Below are 22,154 nucleotides of genomic sequence, written 5' to 3'. Positions count from 1 at the left end.
ACAAATAAGTTGCACTATCATTATCAACTCTGCATCTTTTGGTTTCAACATTATGAATATGTGTATCACTACTATCGAGATTCATCAAAAATAGACCACTCTTCAAGGGTGCATGACCATAAAAGATATTACTCATATAAATAGAACAACCATTATTCTCTGATTTAAATGAATAACCGTCTCGCATCAAACAAGATCTAGATATAATGTTCATGCTCAACGCTGGCACCAAATAACAATTATTTAGGTCTAAAACTAATCCCGAAGGTAGATGTAGAGGTAGCGTGCCGACCGCGATCACATCGACTTTGGAACCATTTCCCACGCGCATCGTCACCTCGTCCTTAGCCAATCTTCGCTTAATTCGTAGTCCCTGTTTCGAGTTGCAAATATTAGCAACATAACCAGTATCAAATACCCAGGCGCTACTGTGAGCTCTAGTAAGGTACACATCAATAACATGTATATCACATATACCTTTGTTCACCTTGCCATCCTTCTTATCCGCCAAATACTTGGGGCAGTTCCGCTTCCAGTGACCAGTGTGCTTGCAGTAGAAGCACTCAGTTTCAGGCTTAGGTCCAGACTTGGATTTCTTCTCCTGAGCAGCAACTTGTTTGCTGTTCTTCTTGAAGTTCCCCTTCTTCTTCCCTTTGCCCTTTTTCTTGAAACTGGCGGTCTTATTGACCATCAACACTTGATGCTCCTTCTTGATTTCTACCTCTGCAGCTTTTAGCATTGCGAAGAGCTCGGGAATCGTCTTATCCATCCCTTGCATGTTATAGTTCAACACGAAGCTCTTGTAGCTTGGTGGCAGTGATTGAAGAACTCTGTCAATGACACTATCAACAGGAAGATTAACTCCTAGTTGACTCAAGTGATTATGATACCCAGACATTTTGAGTATATGTTCACTGACAGAACTATTCTCCTCCATCTTGCAGCTATAGAACTTATTGGAGACTTCATATCTCTCAATCCGGGCATTTGCTTGAAATATTAACTTCAACTCCTGGAACATCTCATATGCTCCATGACGTTCAAAACGTCGTTGAAGTCCCGATTCTAAGCCGTAAAGCATGGCACACTGAACTATTGAGTAGTCATCAGCTTTGCTCTGCCAGATGTTCATAACATCTGGTGTTGCTCCTGCAGTAGGCCTGGCATCCAGCGGTGCTTCCAGGACGTAATTCTTTTGTGCAGTAATGAGGATAATCCTCAAGTTACGGACCCAGTCCGTGTAATTGCTACCATCATCTTTCAACTTTGCTTTCTCAAGGAACGCATTAAAATTCAATGGAACAACAACACGAGCCATCTATCTACAATCAAACATAGATAAGAAAAATACTATCAGGTACTAAGTTCATGATAACTTTAAGTTCAATTAATCATATTACTTAAGAACTCCCACTTAGAAAGATATCCCTCTAATCTTCTAAGTGATCACGTGATCCAAATCAACTAAACCATAACCAATCATCACGTGAAATGGAGTAGTTTTCAATGGTGAACATCAATATGTTGATCATATCTACTATATGATTCACGCTCGACCTTTCGGTCTCAGTGTTCTGAGGCCATATCTGCATATGCTAGGCTCGTCAAGTTTAACCTGAGTATTCTGCGTGTGCAAAAACTAGCTTGCATCCGTTGTAGATGGACGTAGAGCTTATCACACCCGATCATCACATGGTGTCTGGGCACGACGAACTTTGGCAACGGTGCATACTCAGGGAGAACACTTTTATCTTGTAATTTAGTGAGAGATCATCTTATAATGCTACCGTCAATCAAAGCAAGATAAGATGCATAAAAGATAAACATCACATGCAATCAATATAAGTGATATGATATGGCCATCATCATCTTGTGCTTGTGATCTCCATCTCCGGAGCACCTTCATGATCACCATCGTCACCGGCGCGACACCTTGATCTCCATCATAGCATCGTTGTCGTCTCGCCAATCTTATGCTTCCACGACTATCGCTACCGCTTAGTGATAAAGTAAAGCATTACAGGGCGATTGCATTGCATACAATAAAGCAACAACCATATGGCTCCTGCCAGTTGACGATAACTCGGTTACAAAACATGATCATCTCATACAATAAAATTTAGCATCATGTCTTGACCATATCACATCACAACATGCCCTGCAAAAACAAGTTAGACGTTCTCTACTTTGTTGTTGCAAGTTTTACGTGGCTGCTACGGGCTTAGCAAGAACCGTTCTTACCTACGCATCAAAACCACAACGATAGTTTGTCAAGTTGATGCTGTTTTAACCTTCGCAAGGACTGGGCGTAGCCACACTTGGTTCAACTAAAGTTGGAGAAACTAACACCCGCCAACCACCTGTGTGCAAAGCACGTCGGTAAAACTAGTCTCGCGTAAGCGTAACGCGTAATGTCGGTCCGGGCCGCTTCATCCAACAATACCGCCGAACCAAAGTATGACATGCTGGTAAGCAGTATGACTTATATCGCCCACAACTCACTTGTGTTCTACTCGTGCAGATAACATCAACGCATAAAACCTGGCTCGGATGCCACTGTTGGGGAACATAGTAATTTCAAAAAATTTCCTACGCACATGCAAGATCATGGTGATGCATAGCAATGAGAGGGGAGAGTGTTGTCTACGTACCCTTGTAGACCGAAAGCGGAAGCGTTAGCACAACACGGTTGATGTAGTCATACGTCTTCACGATTCGACCGATCCAAGTACCAAACACACGGCACCTCCAAGTTCAGCACACGTTCAGCTCGATGACGTCCCGTGAACTCCAATCCAGTAGAGCTTCATGGGAGAGTTCCGTCAGCACGATGGCGTGGTGACGATGATGATGTTCTACCGTCGCAGGGCTTCGCCTAAGCACCACTACGATATGATCGAGGTGGATTATGGTGGAAGGGGGCACCACACACGGCTAAGAGATCAAGAGATCAATTGTTGTGTCTATGGGGTGCCCCTGGCCACGTATATAAAGGAGTGGAGGAGGAGGGGGCCGGCCAGGAGGAGGAGGCGCGCCCAAGGGGGGCAATCCTACTCCAAGTAGGTTTTGCCCCCCCTTTCCTATTCCAACTAGGAGAAGGGGGAAGGAGGAGGTGGAGAGAATGAAGGAGAAGGGGGGCCGCGCCCCCTTCCCTTTCCCAATTCGGATTGGGGCAAGGGGGGCTGCGCGCCACCTCCTGCTGCCTCTCCTCTTCCACTACTTTGGGCCCATGAGGCCCAATAACCCCCAGGGGGTTCCGGTAACCCCCCGGTACTCCGGTATATATCCGATAACCCTCGGAACCATTCCGGTGTCCGAATATAGTCGTCCAATATAGCAATCTTCATGTCTCTGCCATTTCGAGACTCCTCGTCATGTCCGTGATCACATCTGGGACTCCGAACAACCTTCGGTACATCAAAACTCATAAACTCATAACATAACCGGCATCGAAACGTTAAGCGTGCGGACCCTACGGGTTCGAGAACTATGTAGACATGACCGAGACATGTCTCCGGTCAATAACCAATAGCGGAACCTGGATGCTCATATTGGCTCCCACATATTCTATGAAGATCTTTATCGGTTAGACCGCATAACAACATACATTGTTCCCTTTGTCATCGATATGTTACTTGCCCGAGATTCGATCATCGGTATCTCAATACCTAGTTCAATCTCGTTACCGGCAAGTCTCTTTACTCGTTCCATAATACATCATTCCGCAACTAACTCATTTAGTTTCAATGCTTGCAAGGCTTAAGTGATGTGCATTACTGAGAGGGCCCAGAGATACATCTCCGACAATCGGAGTGACAAATCCTAATCTTGAAATACGCCAACCCAACAAGTACCTTTGGAGACACCTATAGAGCACCTTTATAATCACCCAGTTACATTGTGATGTTTGGTAGCACACAAAGTGTTCCTCCAGTAAATGTGAGTTGTATAATCTCATTGTCATAGGAACATGTATAACTTATGAAGAAAGCAATAGCAACAAACTAAACGATCAAGTGCTAAGCTAACGGAATGGGTCAAGTCAATCATATCATTCTCCTAATGATGTGATCTCATTAATCAAATGCCAACTCATGTCTATGGTTAGGAAACATAACCATCTTCGATCAACGAGCTAGTCAAGTAGAGGCATACTAGTGACACTCTGTTTGTCTATGTATTCACACATGTATTATGTTTCCGGTTAATACAATTATAGCATGAATAATAAACATTTATCATGATATAAGGAAATAAATAATAACTTTATTATTGCCTCTAGGGCATATTTCCTTCAGTGGTGACTGGTGGTCGGACTGGGCGGAGGCATGGGGATGGACGGCGCCGGCAGGCGGCCACCATGCCAGATTGTTCTAGAGACTTCCTTTTTTAATTTCTCAGCAATGAGGTTGTGGTAGATAAGGATGAACGAGGCAAGGCCTTATTTGTAAATGTGGAGAGGTGCGGTTTTTTTGTAAAATTGTCATAGTTTGCTTTCTATGTGTCAGATATATATCGGATGGTCTATATTACAAGATGGCAGGCACACCATCATCACTAACTCGGTTTTTTATAAGAGTAGAGATTTGGTTACCAAATCTCAGGCGTGCAATGCACGTGTACCTTACTAGTATCAATAGGAAACTATCATGGTCAGACCCTTCTCATTCTGGGTCAAAGGGATAGATTGTGTGGGGCCCCCTAATTGTCGGTAAAGGATAGTATATATACCTCGGCGAGCGCACAAATATGTGTCGCGTCTATAAGCCGCACAAGGGAGACATGCTCAAGAAGAACACCCTGCCCCCTATACCCTACATGCAACCTGAAAAAGGTTTATATAATCGCCATACATGTCAAGTCAATCATTCATTAATTTTTTAGAGGAAAAATAACCCATAAAAACATAGTAGGTTTATATAATCGCCATGACAGGTCCGGTCAATCATTCTTTAATTTTTTAGAGCAAAAAATAACCCATAAAAACATAGTCTACAAATTAGCAAAACAAGGATCCCAAGGTTTATATAATTGCCATGATAGGTCATCATAGAGATATATTAATATATCTCTATAACGACCGTGTCACATCATTTAAATGAAAATTGAGATATGCAACTTCTCACCTGGTCACCCATCCTTGGACTACTCCAGCTCGAGCACACTTAACTTCTGCGTTCTATTCGACTAGGCTAGCGGATGGGAAGTCGGCCCTTGCTGGTAAGAATTGCCTCCTTTCCATTAAGGCGTTTCACGCTGTCGAAAGGGCTCAGGGTTGCCGTTCGATCTGGGAGCATCCAATAGTGTACACGTACGATCCGTGTGGTTTGGGTTCTGGCCAATCAGAATGCACGACTCAGATCACGCGCCCAGCAAAGGGGGGGGGCGTATCGGCCACGGTTTGGTAGGCACACGGCTTTCATGTGTGAACCGTGTGCTATTTGAAAACAATTTTTTTGGAGGGGCTATTTGAAAACATTTACATGTGTTGTCAAAAGGGATGAGGATCACGGTTCGATCAAGGAGAATCCAACGGTGCAGACGTACAATCCGTGGGGTTTGAGTTCTAGCCAATCAGAACACATGACTCAGATCGTGCGCGTGGCAGGGGGGATATCATACGGAAACCAACATTCGGTGGAAACTGGTGAAAACCACGAGAAAAAGATGTTTTGAAGTTTCAATTTTTTTTGAAAAAATGCGGGATGTTAAGAGGATGATGTTTTATTGCCACACAAAATTTCAAGTTGAAACACATTACGAGATGTGAGCTATGAAAAAGACAAAATCAGTGTTGAATAGTGCCGAATAGTAATGTCACTATTCAGGGCTGAATTTGTCTTTTTCATAGCTCACATCTCGTAATGTTTTTCAACTTAAAATTTTATGTCACAATAAAACATCACCTTCTTAACATCCCACATTTTTTCTTCAGATTTTTATGAAACTTTAAAATATGGTTTCCATGAAGTTCTCATTGAATATCGGCTTTCGTGAGTGAACCGTGTGCTATTTGAAAACATTTTGTGAGAAGAATCTCGGTTTTTAAATCCCCGTAAATCCAAAACTAAGCCAAAAATCATGAAACCTGGCATGGTGTCACGACATGGCACTTATATGTCGAGGAATTTTTTTCATCCATTGTGTCGCAAGTTTTATTACAAGCCTCTTACAAACCGGAGCTTCTCTCAAAGAAGACTCGTGGTTCCGATAGGGAAATGTGTCCCCCCTCTGGGCGAAACGTAATCATTGCCTCTTTTCGCCTTGTATTTTCTTCCATGGGAAACATGGAACGACATGATATCCGTGCTGAAATTTAAACTTATTCAGGGTTTGTCTGGCCTTTTTATACACTAATTGAGTTTCCTAGGCATTTAATGTCCATAATTCAAATCTGAACTACAAATACATGCTCCAGTTCACCGAAAAATTATACATGTGTCCTTGGGTGCATGTTTAGGTCTCATGCCAGGAATGGGAACGAATTACAACCGTACCGGTGTCCTAGCTCGTCCTCAAACATTTTGAATCTGGATTTTTAAGCCCCCATAAATCCTAAACTCACCAGAAAGTCATCAAAGGTGGCATGGTGTCACGTAATGGCACATATATGTCGTGGTAAAAACATTGCCAATTTGGGCCAAGCTTTATTACAAACCTCTTACAAACCGGAGCCTGTCACAAGAACCCTCATGGTTTCGATAGGGAAACGTGTACGCTTGTGGGCCAAACGATAATCACTCCCTCTTCTAGCCTGGTATTTTCTTCTACACGCGACACGGAACAACTGGAGATTCACGCTGAACTTCAAAATTATTCAGGGTTCGTTTGACCTTTTTATTCATTAATTGAGTTTTCTAGGAATTTCAATCTCCATAATTCAAATCCGAACTACAAATACATGCTCCAGTGCACCAAAATGGCTAGAAAAAACGTACATGTTTCCTTGGGGTGCATGTTTAGGTCCCATGGAACGAATGGGGATGAATTCAACCGTCTCTCCATCCTGGCTTGGCCACAAACATTGCTAATCTCACTTTTGAAATCTCTGTAAATCCAAAACTCACCAGGAAATCATGAAACTTGGCATGGTGTCACTACATGGTACATATAATTGTCCAATTTGGGTGAAGCTATATTACAAGCCTTTTACAAACCGGAGCATGTCGCAATGCTCATGGTTCCGGTAGGGAAACATGCCCCTCTTGTGGGCGAAACTATAATCGCTGCCTCTTCTCGCCTTGAACTTTGTTTTCTATAGGCAACATAGAATAACAGGAGTGTCGGGTTGAAATTTGAAACTGTTCAGGGTTCGTTTGGCCATTGTATATATATTACTAATTACTAAGTTTTCTATGCATTTAATGTAGTCCATAATTCAATTTTGAACTACAACCACATGCTCCAGTGAAGCAAAATGGGTGGGAAATCGTACACGTGTCATTGGGTGCATGTTTAGGTCTCATTTAAGGAATGGGAATGAATTACAAACTTATCGTCGTCCTGAAACATTGAGAATCTCGGTTTTTAAATCCTAGTAAATCAAAAAGTCACCGAAAAAACATGAAACTTGGCATGGTTTCATGACATGGCACATGTATGCCGTGGTAAAAAAATCGTCCAGTTTGAGAAGAGGCGCACACATTAGTAGCCAACGAAGTCCTTTTTGAAACAAAAAGCCGACACATTAATATCGCAAACGGTTGTATTATATTAACTGTGTCGAAATTTATCCATACTCGGTGGCGTGCATGCAACTGTTTGATTAGACGGGATGAGCGCTAGAAGTCCGCCATGCAGGCTCGACGGGACACGTGCGAGTAGTCCGCCGCGCAGGCTCGATGGGACGAGTGCATCCTGTCCACCTCGCAGGCTCGACGGGACACGTGCGAGCAGCAAGGCCGCCCATGCTCATCGGGAAGCGAGATCTTTGACCTCCATGCACCAGCCGCCGCCCGCCTCGCACACAACTTCTCCATTAATGGGTTAATTAAAGCACCTGGACGGAGGGTGTTTGCTTGTGATCCCATGGCATCATTTTCTTTGTTCATGTTTTCAACTCGTATTCTGCCCTAATTTAAATTGCCACATAGGGCAACGGATAATACGACCACAAATAAAATGGCAACGGATAATATGACGAAAAATTTACAATGGCGCAGATAATAATTGTCTTACATATTCCGGATAATTTAAAATTCCATATGCGGCAAAGCTCGAAAGTCACGGGGGCAAGAGAAGAAGGAAATTGCAGACAACGATCTGGGTCGCTACTATCTCTACTTGTCGATGGATCGCCGGGCGGCGAAATCCTCCAGCTCCTTCAATTCCTCACGACTTTGCTTGAAGGCAGCCACGGATTCCTCCACTTCCTGCTTGCGCTCGATCTGGAGCTTCCTCATGCCACCCATCAGTTCCTCGATGACCGCTTTCAGCGTTATCTCCGAGGCGCTTATCAGCTCATGCAACATCTTCCAGCCGGCGGCCTCCTCCTCCTTCTCAGCGACCAACTTGAGGAGCTTCGCATTGTAACCCATGAGTTGCTCGACGAGGCCGATCGCCTTGTCAACCGAGGCATCGTTGATCTTGAGCAGCTTCATCAAGTCATCGACCAGCTCCTGTTGCGTAGTGACGCCTGCGAGAATGTCGTCATCACCGGTGAAGGACTTCAGGAACACCGCACGTCGCAATGGCTGACGCCGCGAATGCGCTTGTGAGAGCCCTCACGTGCCCGTGAGAGCTCGTTCGAGGGCTCCGCGGCGTGCCGGGACATCTCTGATGCGGCTGCGGCTTCGCGGCGGGTCCTCTCTAGTGCTTCCGTGGTCTTGGTCTTTACTGCCTGGTTATATGTCCACCCTAAATTCCTCCTACCAGTTATGGCGGAACGAGTTGACAGAAAAAATCAGTTTTGTGGGTGATGAGGAGAGGAACTGTGAAGTAATTTTCGAGTGGGTGGTTTTTATAGCCTGGTGCTAAGTGCGAACACATATTAGTTTGATAGTTGTGAACAGATTTTCAATTACTTATTGCGTTGTAATCAACAATGTGACGAGAAACAAGGTCAAAATTTATTGATGACAGAAGGTTGACCACATGGTTGCTCGCCGTTGAGGCGGCCACGGCGCGCTCCGCTCTGGCGTCCCTACGCGCGCTCTGCTCGCCGTTGAGGCAAAGTTACAATGGCGACTGTTAATAATTCTTAATAATTGTCTTACATATTAAGGATAATTTAAAATGTCAAATGCAGCAAGGCCTAGAACACTCATGACCTACATATGCATAGAATTATAATAAAATATATGCTAAAAGGCTAAGCTGGCAGCCTTCCGACGATGGTCTCCTCGGACTCCATGATCAGCATAGCACCCTTGCGGCCGTTCACTCCAAGTGTCCCGATCCGCCTCCACCTACGGAGCTGCTGGCGCTGGGAGGCTCTTGGGGCTGCTGGGCCTCTTCCAGAAGAGCTTGACAGCGTGCAATCGCACACATGACAACTCCGCGGAACCGCTCTATTTCCATGTCTCTGGCCTGGTAGCAAATTCTGTTGATCACCTGCATCCTCAAGATATCATGTTGGCGATGTTCTACTTCGTCGGGGACGTCAACTCCGCCAAGGATGCGCTCGAGCCTGGCCACCACATCATCGGGATCGAGGTTGACACGACCGCCACGGGAAATGATGAAGCCACATGCTGCCTTTGTCTTGACTGAATCGTAGAGGCCCTCTGCCCATTCCTTGCGGGGCATCGGGCTCTCGATGAGCACTGGTGACGGTGGCTCTTTGGGTGGGTCGTCGATCATGTCGTCGAGCAGCTCTGGATCTTTTGCACGGTGGATGGCGAACTGCTCATCACACCTCCTCTACAATATGTCGATTGTGCTCCCAAGGACTGTGACACCGATATCGCTGCCGATGGGCCATGGTGCCTGCACCGGTCGATGAAGCTCTTGCTCCCCGACCCGCTCCGACTCGTTCTCCTCGCCAAAGATGTAACGCAGGTAGGCGTCAACGTCAAAGCTTTGGTCGTTGCCTGGCATGCTTGGAATAACTAATGGTAGATGGGTGAGGACTAGATCTTCGTAGAGTGTCGCGGCAGTGCGTTGCCGCCTGGGTTATATGCAGCAAGCCGTTAGCTGGTGGCGGGAACCCGGTGAGGGAATAGGCGTGGATTTTACAATTTACCCATGTGGAGCGCGGGAAGACTAAGTGGAGCACACACACAACCCGAATACCGTATCCGGTGCCATGTGTTATTTATCACACAAGTGTTAACATAAGGAAACGTATGTATAACTTACTAATCATCACACACGAGTACTCGCAGACGCATCGTGTGCGATACCCCTAGCCACTGCAAGCAACTACTCCCTCTGTCCCAAAATATAAGAACGTTTTTGACACTAGTATAATGTTAAAAACGTTCTTATATTATGGGACGGAGGGAGTAGTTTGCATTTTTCAAAGTTTTTTGTACACACAGAATCACACACGAACTAATTGTATTAACCATCTTGTTGTAATTTCTCATCGCAAACAGTTCATCCGAGTCAGCTGTTTGCCACGTATCACAGACATCTTGTTAAGTTGAACCATTTCTGTTGCGGTCACTAATCGAAAACAGTTCGTCCGAGTGAACCGTATGCCCTATATCACACACACCTTGATCTGGCTAACCGTTTATGTTGCACTCCCTAATAGCAAACAGTTCGTCGGAGCGAACTGTATGCCGTGTATCACACACACATTGATATAGCTGCTCGATTCTGTTGTTCTGCCTCATCGCAAATGCTTTGCACCTTTTTCGATGGTTTTTTTACATCCCCGTTTGTGATTAATGCATCACACACAGTTTCGTCAAAGGGTCTCTGATCGTAGTGTCGCGTTAGCAGCATCCTGCAGTAGTATTGTAACATCCCAAAATTTTCAATTTGGAATGTTATACATAGATCGTTCATTCATATCATATTTTATTGCATATTTGTTTTGCGATCCTCGAAATTCTAAGCAACTCAAGGACCCTCGGAGAGAGTTGGTGATTTCACTGTTTCGTATTTGAAATTTTTATCAAATATCGGAACAAGGATCATTCGTTTTTATTATTTTCCCTCTAAAAATATTGCTTATTAAAATATATGAGAGGAGATAATATGACGTCTTCGAAATAAATGAAATATTGAGGAAAAAATATATTAATATCAAATATTTGATTTTATTCGGATTTTATAGCTATTTTATTTGCATAGGAAAAATTTGTGTTTTTCAAAATTGCATTATAGGCCCAAATAAATGTTCACCCTGTCCGGCTTATTTTTAGAGGACGGGGAAAATTTATTTCGGAATTTTTGGAGTCGTTTAGTATTTCTTTTCTTTCTTTTTCTGCATGTCGGAATTTTTTTAAGAGGAAACCGACTCCGGGCCGTACCCGACCGGGACTCCGCCCGGGGGGGGGGGGGGGCTTTATAAGCCGCGCCGCCCCTGCCCCGCAGCCCACCCGCGCCCCCAAACCCTAGCCGCCGCCACCCTAACGCGCCGCCGCCGCCGCCGCCGCCCGCCGTCGCCGCCGCGCCGGATCCTGTCGCCATTGACCACCGTTGACCGGCCGGTTTTCTTCGGATAACCCCGGTTTTTGTATTTTCTTTGATTTATTTTTGTTAGATCGGTTTTCCCGGCGGTTTATTTATTTTGCGGGCGTTCGTCCGTTCGTTCGTTTAAACGGACGTCGTTTACCCGTTAGTCACAGACATCGAACGTTCGTTCGTTAGCCTGTTCGTCAGTTTTTCTGTTTCTCGGGATTTTTCGCGATTATTTTCGATCGCGATTTCTGACCCAAATTTTGTTTTAGTTTATCTTTTTGCTCGTTTATCGGAATCAGGCGATTCAAGCGCCTAGATCTTCGTCTCGAAGCCCCCTTTTTGTTTAACCAACTTGAACAAGATTTTGGTACTGTAAAATTTGACTTTAGTCCAGATTAGTAAATTGGATCTTGTTTCTTTCGCAGTTTGAGTTTCGTTGCTCCGTTTGGTTTGATTCTTTTTGCAAATCGGAGTTCTTAAGTTGAACTTTCTAGTTAGATCTTCTTATTTGAGTTTTACCCTTGCATCTTTGCTTGATTGCTTATGTATGCTATTGTTTGTTTGCGATAGAATTCCTGGAGTGTGAAGCATGCTACTACGAGTCACTAGGTTTTGCGAATCGTCAGCAAGGCAAGTAACACATTGATCATACCCCTTTATTACCCAGTTTTTATGCATTAGATACAACCCTCACACATTGCATGAGTAGGCTCTCTTAATTTGTGTGTTTGGGATGTAGATGTTGAGGTAGAACCTATTGCCTGTTTTCATATCAAACCCTTGGGAGTTACTTCTACGTTATGCTTATATTGTTGTGCTATGCTCGTAGACGTGGATTTGGGTTTGAGTGTATCCATGACAGATGTGAGTTGTTAATTAAGTGTTCAACTTAAGGTGGCATCTTTAATACACATCTGAGTGGATTGCTTGTTTGGACACCTAGGGTATCCAGTGTTGTCCTAGGAGATCCTGGGGTATCCATGTGATCATCCTACGGTCCGCCACCCAGGCTCAAAGGGATCGTGAGATTATTCATGCTAGAAACTTCCGTGTGCAGCCACAAGACATTATGGGCTCTGGCATAGTTGAGTAGGTTGTGTGACCTCTTTCAGTGGTGGGCTAGAAGATGTAGAGGGAAAGTAGGTGTAACTGTCCACCCAGAGTAAAGAGTTAATGCTTCTGAAAGACTGTGTCTCGGTCATTCGTTTCTCAAACACCATGTAGTGCGAGAAATCCAACGGAGGCAATCGAGTCTTGTGGGGAAAAGTGCGCAAATCTCCGTAGAGTGTATAAACTAATCATGATTAGCCGTGTCCCCGGTTATGGACATCTTGAGTATCTAGTACTTGGATTTTCCTATTGTATCTCATCACTCTAATTTAATTTGTTGGGTTAATAATTAACTTTAATTGGGATTGAGATGGGGTACCATTCTCAATGATGTTTCTACTACCATGATAGTTAAATAAAATTTATTCCTTTGTTGTGGGAAAAAATTGGCTTTTCGCAAAATCATATAACCATAGAGCCTCCACCAGCCATATATGCATGCAGTGATAGCATTATCTGTTCATTGCTCTACTGTGTTATATTGACAGCATATTCCATGTGCTGACCCTTTTTCGGGCTGCAACGTATTATGTCGCAGACTTTTCAAACGATGAGTAAAGGTGCGATAGGTCGTTGTCATGCACTCAGCTATGCCGTTGGAGTTGATGGACTCACTTTATCTTCCAAGCCTTCCGCTGTTATCGTATTAGATGGCCTGAAGCCATATTTATTGTAATAAGTTCTCTTTTGAGACATTCGGTTTAATAAGTGTGTGATTGCTACCCTGTCATAAATCCTTCGAGTAGTGTGTTTGTCAGCATTACCGATCCAGGGATGACACTGAAGCACAGAGACTTGACCGTTTGAGGTCGGGTCGCTACAAGATGGTATTAGAGCACACGTTGAATGTAGGACACGACCACAAAGGAAACCCATAGGTCACTTTTCTCTACTCATTTCTGAATCCTCTCCATTTTCTACTCTTTAGGATGGCAGACTCAAGGAACAAGTTTGCACAGCCGGATGAAGACACCCCCTTTGGACGACACTTGAAAGAAGTCACTAGATACCAGAACATTGGAATACCAAGCTTCACCGGGACCTACAACGCCACTTTACTAGAAGAGGAGCGTTGGATGATTCAAGTTGAATTTCCAGGAAGGACGTTCATGCCAGTCACGGAGCCCATAGAGTTTTCCTTTGATGCCCCAACCTGGAGTCACTACAAAAAAAGACACATCCGTGACATTTTGGGCCGAACGAAATTTTTTTCTGTCATACATATGACACTTCTATGATGATAATTGTGACAAAACCCGGTATCATCGTAGATGTGGTGGGCTCCTACTTCTATGAGAAAAAATCATGACAGAAAATGGGCTTTTTGTCCTGGGCGGGCAGAGACGCAGCTGCATGACATTCTTTGGGCCGTCCATGACCGAAAAAACCGTGGTAGAAGCGAGGGGGAGGAAAATTTTGGGGAGTTCCCGGTTACGGTGGGAGGTTGGGGGCTGAGCGATGCGCGTTTCTCTCGTACACGTACGCGCGTGTGTGCGAGGCGTTGGCTCTAACTGAACCCGAGCGAGGCATTGGGCTCTAACTGAACCCGAGCGATTGCACTGCAGGCTACGCGTTACTGAACCCGAGCGATCGATTGATGGCTGTTAACTGAACCCGATCGAGCGATTCCTTGGCTACTGCTGCTAACTGAAGCCGATCGATGGGATGAATAGTGAGTGTTGCGGGGGGGGGGGGGGGATGAACAGTGAGCGGTGGCATTGCCTCTGGATGAACTGGACCCCGTGGTGTGGTGGAGGGCTGGATGAACAGTACACGATGGAGGGGTGCCCGTGGAGGGGTGGATGAACAGGACCCCGTAGTGTGGAGGGCAGGATAATAGTAGACGGTGGAGTGGTGCCCGTGGAGGGGTGGTTGAACAGGACCCCGTGGTGTGGAGAGCTGGATGAATAGTATACGGTGGAGGGGTGGTTGAACAGTAGCCGGTGGAGTAGCGCGCGGTGGAGGCTGGATGAACAGGAGCCCGTGGAGGCTGGAGGAGGTCGATGGTGGATGAACAATAGCTCGTGGAGGCTGGAGGGGGTTGACGGTGGAGATGAACAGTATCCCGTGGAGTCCCGTTTTGCGGTACGCCACACCCCTCCCGATGAACAGGACCCCCGTTTCGACCGTAGCGCTCCAACACAAGTCCGTTTCCTCCGTTTTGCGGTACGGCACACCCCTCCCGATCAACAGGACCCCTGTTTCGACCGTAGGAGGTCCGTTTCCTCCGTTTTGCGGTACGCCACACCCCTCCCGATCAACAGGACCCCCATTTCGACCGTAGGAGGTCCGTTTCCTCCGTTGTGCGGTACGCCATGCCTCGTTTCCATCGCCTCTTCCATCCAAGCCCTCCCGATGAACATGACCACACATTCCGTTCCGACCCATGAACACGACAACGACGCTGTTTCTCCGTTCCGACCCAGCCATGTACACGAGCCCTCGCCGTACGTATGCGCGAGTAGGCGTTCGAGACCTCGCCTGTATGTACACATACATGGCCGTATTTTCTTTCTTGCACCCTGGCCGCTGTATGTACGTGTACATGCTACGTGCGTGCCTCTACTACGACACGTGCGCGCCTCTACTACGACACGTGCGCGCCTCTACATCGACCAGTATGTACGTACACGTTCGCGACCAGAATGTCAACGCTAGGTATGCTTCGACCAGGTGGGTCTCGACTGTCAAGCACTTCCTTGCCTGCGAAGATGTAGCTGGTGGGTCCTAGCAGTCAGGGGGCGAATCGATTTTTTCCCGGACGCACTTCCTTGCGTGCGAAGATGTAGCTGGTGGGTCCCAGCAGTCAGGGGGGCGAATCGTTTTGTTTTTTTGCCCAGATGCACTTCCTTGCGTGCGAAGATGTAGCTGGTGGGTCCCAGCAGTCAGGGGGCGAATCATTTTTTTTGCCCGGACGCACTTCCTTGCGTGCGAAGGTGTAGCTGGTGGGTCCTAGCAGTCAGGGGGGAAACATTTTTTTCGCGAAATATGGTGGCCCGTCCGGTGGGCCCCTGCTGTCAGGTGGAGGAATCATTATTTACCGCGTAATAAGGAGGCACTTCCTTGCTGCCGTCGTGGACCCAACTGTCAGCCTCTCCACGTACAGTCCACGTCCGATGGAAGTCGTTCCTTGACCACGTTGACCACACTGCGCCGAGAGCACCAGGGCGGTGGATGACGGTGAGGCCTAGGAAGGGGACGACGGGGAGCCGGGGAAGACGCGATAGTGGAAGCCCGCGCGCGCGGAGAGGATTACGAGGGTTCACTGGTTTGGCTGCGGTGTGAGGCTGCCGTCGCCGCAGGGCCTGGCCAGCGGTGGGAATAGTAGGGGGCGGTGAGGCCTCTGCGGCAGCACAGCCGGCCACGGGAGGCAGGAACATGCGGCACGACCGGCGCTGCTTTGGGCGGCTGGAGCAAGAAGACCAGAGATTGAAGAAGCACTAGGGCCGTTGGATGGACATCGTATGGTCAATGGAGCTAGAATCGTTCATATTGACTAAGTTGACAAAGCCCTTCGTCCCCGTCAACTTAGTAGGCCCACAAGTCAGCCTCCCACCAAGGTGGGTCCCAGCTAGCCGGGGGAGTATTCATTTTTTTGTGCGTAATAAGGAGGCACTTCCGGTGGGTCCGAGCTGACAGCGGGGGGAACGTTTTTTTTGCAAAATACGGTGGCCCGTCCGATGGGTCCCAACATTCAGGGGGAAACGATTTTTTTCGCAAAATACTGGTGGCCCGTCCGGTGGGTCCCTGCTGTCAGGTGGAGGAATAATTATTTTGCACGTAATAAGGAGGCACTTCCTTGCTGTGGCCGTGGACCCAGCTGTCAGCCTCTCTACGTACAGTCCACGTCCGATGGAAGCCGTTCCTTGACCACGTTGACCACGCCGCGCCGAGCGCACCAGATCTATATATAATAATTTATATATAGCTCATGGAAACTTCTTATGCAATTTATTGCAGTCTTTTTTTTGGTTGGCCAGGGCCAATTTTGCATATTTCTGTGGGTTCCAAACTATTTTTAATACCGAAATGTCTAGCCAGATTTAAAGTACTTTGAAGATATATTTAAATTAGGTTAATGCCCAGTGAAATAGGAATCTGAAGATGTGATAAAATTCAGAAATTATAAAGTAATTGCCAATTTGTCATATGTTTTTATATTTACAACCCATTTCATATTACTTTCAAGATTTGCAGGCATCTTGAAAGAGTTGCAGCCCATCAGGGCGTAGAAAAATAAGTAGGCCTGGATTGGGTATTCTTCAGAAAAAATAAACTGGGCTCATTTTCACAAAGAAAAAATAGCTAGGCTGGTCACATGGTGAACATAAAATATAAGCCTGGGCTAGACGGGCCACAGCCCAGTTCAAACCCTGCTCCGTCTCAACAATACCAAACAAAAAAATACTGCTCGAGTAGCTACGTCCCAGGTGTCAGCCGATCTTGTGCTGTTCTCTTGTCTATTGACTATATACGCTCACAATGTCGTGGGTCCCAGATGTCAGGAAAACACTAGGAGGAAGCATTTTTTTCCATACGCTGACGTGGTGGGCCCCTACTGTCATCCTCTCCACGTACTTCTGCCGATTCCTGTTGTTTGTTGACCATGTTGACAACGCGAGAGGGCGGCACCGCGGCGAGCACACCAAAGCGCGCGGAGGACGTCGGCGTTAACGATTTAGGAGATGGTGGGCCGGCGATGCATGCGCTGAGGCGCAGCCAGCCGTGGGAGGCGGAAGCAGGCGGCCCCGCCGGCGCTGGTTTGGTTTTGGCGGCTGGATGAAGATAGGACTGAAGAAACACGACAGACTGTAAAAGCAGCAGGAGTACTTAACAACCTTAACTGAAACCAGCAGGGGCACTTAACAACCAAGGCTGAAAGCAGTATGAGTACTTATACAGGTTCAACCATACAAAGCATGCCTTGAACAGTGCTACTTTGCCAATAGTTAACCAAGGGTGAGGCCGCCAAGCCCCAGGACAAGGCCTAGGCGCCACCCCGTGCATCCACAACCTTTTGAAACCGGCTTCATCTTGCAACGTGGTCAATAAATAGGATATTCGCTTTAGAGCCATGGAAAAGCATGAACATAATCTTCTATCCTATTCTCCAAGATGGACGGGCCTTCATTATTTGAGACCACCCATGAATAAGTATCTTTTCACCTCCAAGGGGAATTGAGTAGGTCGACATATACATCATGTTGTGACCAAGCGCAAGTCTGACCTGACCATGGTCAGGCATCTGTATAGGAACAATAGAACTCGACAGTTCCTGTTTCAAGAAGATCACAGCTGTAAAACTGTGTATAAGAAATAGTTTATGAACAACATATATAACAGAAAACAGCTCGTACCATAAGTTTCTCGACACAGTTGGACCTGTTCAACTAGTGCAGCAGTGGCACACATATCCCACGTGGCCTTCCACCATTGAAACTCCCCACAAGGACCTCAAGACGATCAATAAAGTGTAGGAACTTATGGATGTCGATCCAGTCAACTTCAGTGCCATTAGTAACAGCCGAGTTATTACAGAGTAACAAACGAGCAGACTGCTTAACTCTCAAAAAACCTACATGTGCCACCAATTATAAGAAAATATTAGTTAGAAGTAGCATCTTCGTGAGAGATTCATTGCTACTTCTAAAGTTAAATTGTGATTAGTTAGACAGAATAGGTGGATTAAGAAGTAATTGAGGCAACAAGCAAGAACCAGATACAAAACTAACATGGATGAACAATTGGAATGACGTCGGGGTGGAAGATTGCAGTGAAGATGAGACCAGGTTCTGCTATTTCCATCAACATTTGTGCGCCAACTTTCAGTCCGTAACACTTGAGAAAGTTTATCCAAGTTCGGCCATAAAAAAGCAGCGATCTTCTTGGTTCATGAACCCAACTCGGAACTTATATCCATGGCTTGTCTTCACTGTGACCATTAAAGTAGTGTATTCAGTTATGGCAAGGCCGAGCATCTTGAGTACATGTGTTCTGGCAGAGAAAATAATACACTGCAGGAAAAATAATATGAGAACACAGCATGTTCAAAAACCCCCCACCCTCCCGGATAGAAAATAGGATTCTAGGAACATACTGTGCGCGTTTCAAAATGCTGTGTTAGGATGAGAAGGAACAAGTGTGGCGTCTCCCCGAGGGTGCAGAAACCTGTAGGGTACTTGCACTTTGGGCACTACAAATGAAACACACTAGCTTCAGTAGGAAGAAAAATGCATCTACGGCGGCGGCTGCCATCCTAGGATTACCTGCGACCAAGGGACTTGGGTTTATCGGGGATGGATGAAGAATTCGTACCTGGTTCTTCATGAGAAAACCCTATGCAATCACCGAGAGGGGGTTTTCTCTGAACAAGCAGACGAGGGAGAAGGGGATTTAGGCCCAGTGAAATATTGCCGCTTCGTCCGTCCAGCTTACTGCTAAAGCTGGAAAGGGGGGTTGTGATTTGACGGCTCATTGGGCATTACTGCGGCGCTACGACCGGGGTGTGTCTACCGTGAAGTTGTGCACTCTAATTTGTGCATATGGCATGTGGACCCCATTGCCGGTTGCCCCACATATCAGCGAAAGGAAGTAGAAAGACAGGAGTAACTAGTTACACATAAATATTTTTTTGACAGAGAGATACTCCCTTTGTAAAGAAATATACAAATCTTTTATATCACAGGCTCACCTTGCCGAGAAATATACTCCCTCTGCAACACACGGGCATTATGGGGGTTCAGCTTTTTTTATGGGGGTTTAGCTGAGAATATAATACTCAGATAGACTCACGGTTCTGGACTTTGGGCCGCAGGCCGACCCTGCATGTTTGGGGGCCCATGTGTTCTACCTCAGCGCTTTCATATTGCAAGCGATCGGTACAGCGCTGGTTTTAGATGCTGTCGCAAGGCAAATACACAAAATTGAATAAAGCACGGCAGCTGTTGGAATGAAATCGAACGACAGTTCCTAACCAACTATCAGAGTTGCAATTCTATCAACAATATACCATGTGATAAATAATACTATCGTACTACTTATACACACATGACACTTGTTTCACCATGCCAGATTATTACATCAAAATCTCTCGGAGGATAGATCAGTTCGGCAGTTGCGTGCTGCTAATTTAAAAGTTGATTTGGACCAGCTCTCCTTGCCGAGAAAGTCAGATTTTGACATCATCCCCTACCGCAAGATATGATTTAGATTTGAACCTTGACCATCCTTTAGCATCAATCATCATGCGACCATCCTTTGTACTTACGGTATATTGAGCAGGTTCATTCACAACAAGGCTGCGCATGGTAAGAGAAACTTGGTGGAGGTCGCCCGGATTGTTGAACGACTCCCTCGTTGCTCTAGGAATTCTCTGTTTGCAAACAAGAAGACATACCCAAATAGTTAGATCAACACAGTGAATCATGTGAAACAACATGGAAAGAAAAAAGAACGAAGCACTTGGGCGGCCAATGCTTACCAAGAAGGTGGACATGTCGATTTTTGTAAGGACTTTGGTATATGAAGTGCGAACTGTAGCCCAGTCTGTTGCCGGTGCAACTGCATGGGCCGGAGCAGATGCAAGTGCAAGTGTTGGTGCAGGTGCCGAAGCCGCTGCTGCTGCCGGAGATGGCGCTCCTTGTAGAGCTGGTGCCGGTGTCGGAGCAGGTGCCGGTGTCGATGCTTGATCCTCCGGTAGATCAGACTGATCCGCTGACGCGGTCGGTGCCCAATCCTCAGCTGGATCAGACTGAGCTGCTGCCGCTGTCAGTGCTAGAGCAACTGCCAGTGCTCGATCTGTGCGAGACAGCGGCGATCGTGTCTGGTCTGCTATGATCAGCTTTCTAACTTGACTAGGATCCGTGACCGTGATCCAGTTTTTTTCTTCATTTCTTTTAAATGCGAGAAGGACTAATTGTGGCATTTTTGTTAAACCAAACCGCAGTTCATCATAGGGATTCAGCTTGTACTCAGACAACAAACTGATCCAATTTTTTCCAGTAATATAAGTGATGGACAGTGCCTTCGTTACTGACACGACATAAGAACGGTTTATTCTGTGATGAATGTCACATGGCAAAACCTGCATCGTAAAATTGCAGGAAAAGAAAGAAAACATGACATTAAATCAATAAGATTTAGACAGTAAATCAATAAGATTTACTTGATGTGACACGAGTGAATCCTTACCAGGAAATCACTATGTTGAAGTACTAAACAGAAGATTGATCGTCCAACTAAGCGTGGCATACAGGGGCCCTGCCTACTCCCACAAGCAGGACAGTCCAAAGGTCGTGACAAATCGTATGGACCGAACATCCATGGGACTGGAAATCCTGGTGGGTGCGATAAACCCTGCAATGCATACAGATATTGGAGTGTAACCATAATTGATAAACCGTCCTCACAAAAAATATGATCTGGATACTTCAAAATATACAGACTGAATTGAGTGGATAGACATTAACATAGACCATTCTCAGGACTGACCACACACCAAAAGCGGCAGTACTAATAAACAATACAGGGTTCACAAACACAAATCAAGTACTGAACAATAGTACTTACTACAGACAAGCAAAGTTGCACTAACTAAACTCTGCAGACTATTTCTTGCCACCGACCTACGGGATGAACCCCGCATAACTGACTAGGCCATGGACTTCGTGTGAGATGTCTACACACACCATCACCATCTTGTCAACCTTGGAGAACCTAAAAGAGTGGTCTTTCCACTCATAAACATGATGATGAAGACAGGCCGCATCAGATTTGTTGGGAAGCTTTACAAGAACCACACCCTTCGTAATCGAAGGCACAACCAGGAAATTGTTGTGGTCAAGTATAGCCTCGAGAACACGCCTGACAACAATGCTACAGGAAAACACTAGTTCAGGACACGTGGCGACAAGGACACAACAGCTGGATAGTTCAGCAGTAGAACTCATCATCAAGTCTTCCAGTTCACACGGCATGACTTTGAGAACTTCATCTCCACCGCGAACCTGGTTCTAATTCAAACAGAAACCATATTTTGTTACTACCTCTGTTTAGAAATATAAGATGATTTTTGATATTATACTCCATATATGACTACATATACGCACAGAAATGAGTGAACAAAGACACTAGAACATGTCTTCAAATGCATGAGAGCAGAGGGATTACATGCAAAATCCATAACACAAGTTACTGAGGCAAATATACCCTCTTAAAAGGTAGCATTGATGTTCATAAAGTACTCCCTCCGTCCCAAAATTCTTGTCTTAGATTTGTCTAGATACGGATGTATCAAGTCACATTTTAGTATTAGATACATCCATATGTAGACAAATCTAAGACAAGAAATTTGGGACAGAGGGAGTAGTTGAAAGTAATCTATAAGAAATCAGTGTCAACCTCTCGCATGTTTTGGTCAAAAGAGGAATTTAGAACCGTCATTTGGCACACAAAAATCACATGCAAGATCA

This window comes from Triticum urartu, chromosome 7, assembly GCF_003073215.2.
Source record: "Triticum urartu cultivar G1812 chromosome 7, Tu2.1, whole genome shotgun sequence".
NCBI classification, from domain to species: Eukaryota; Viridiplantae; Streptophyta; class Magnoliopsida; order Poales; family Poaceae; genus Triticum; species Triticum urartu.
The sequence above is the reverse complement of the archived record's forward strand: the minus strand, read 5'-3'. Positions refer to the sequence as shown.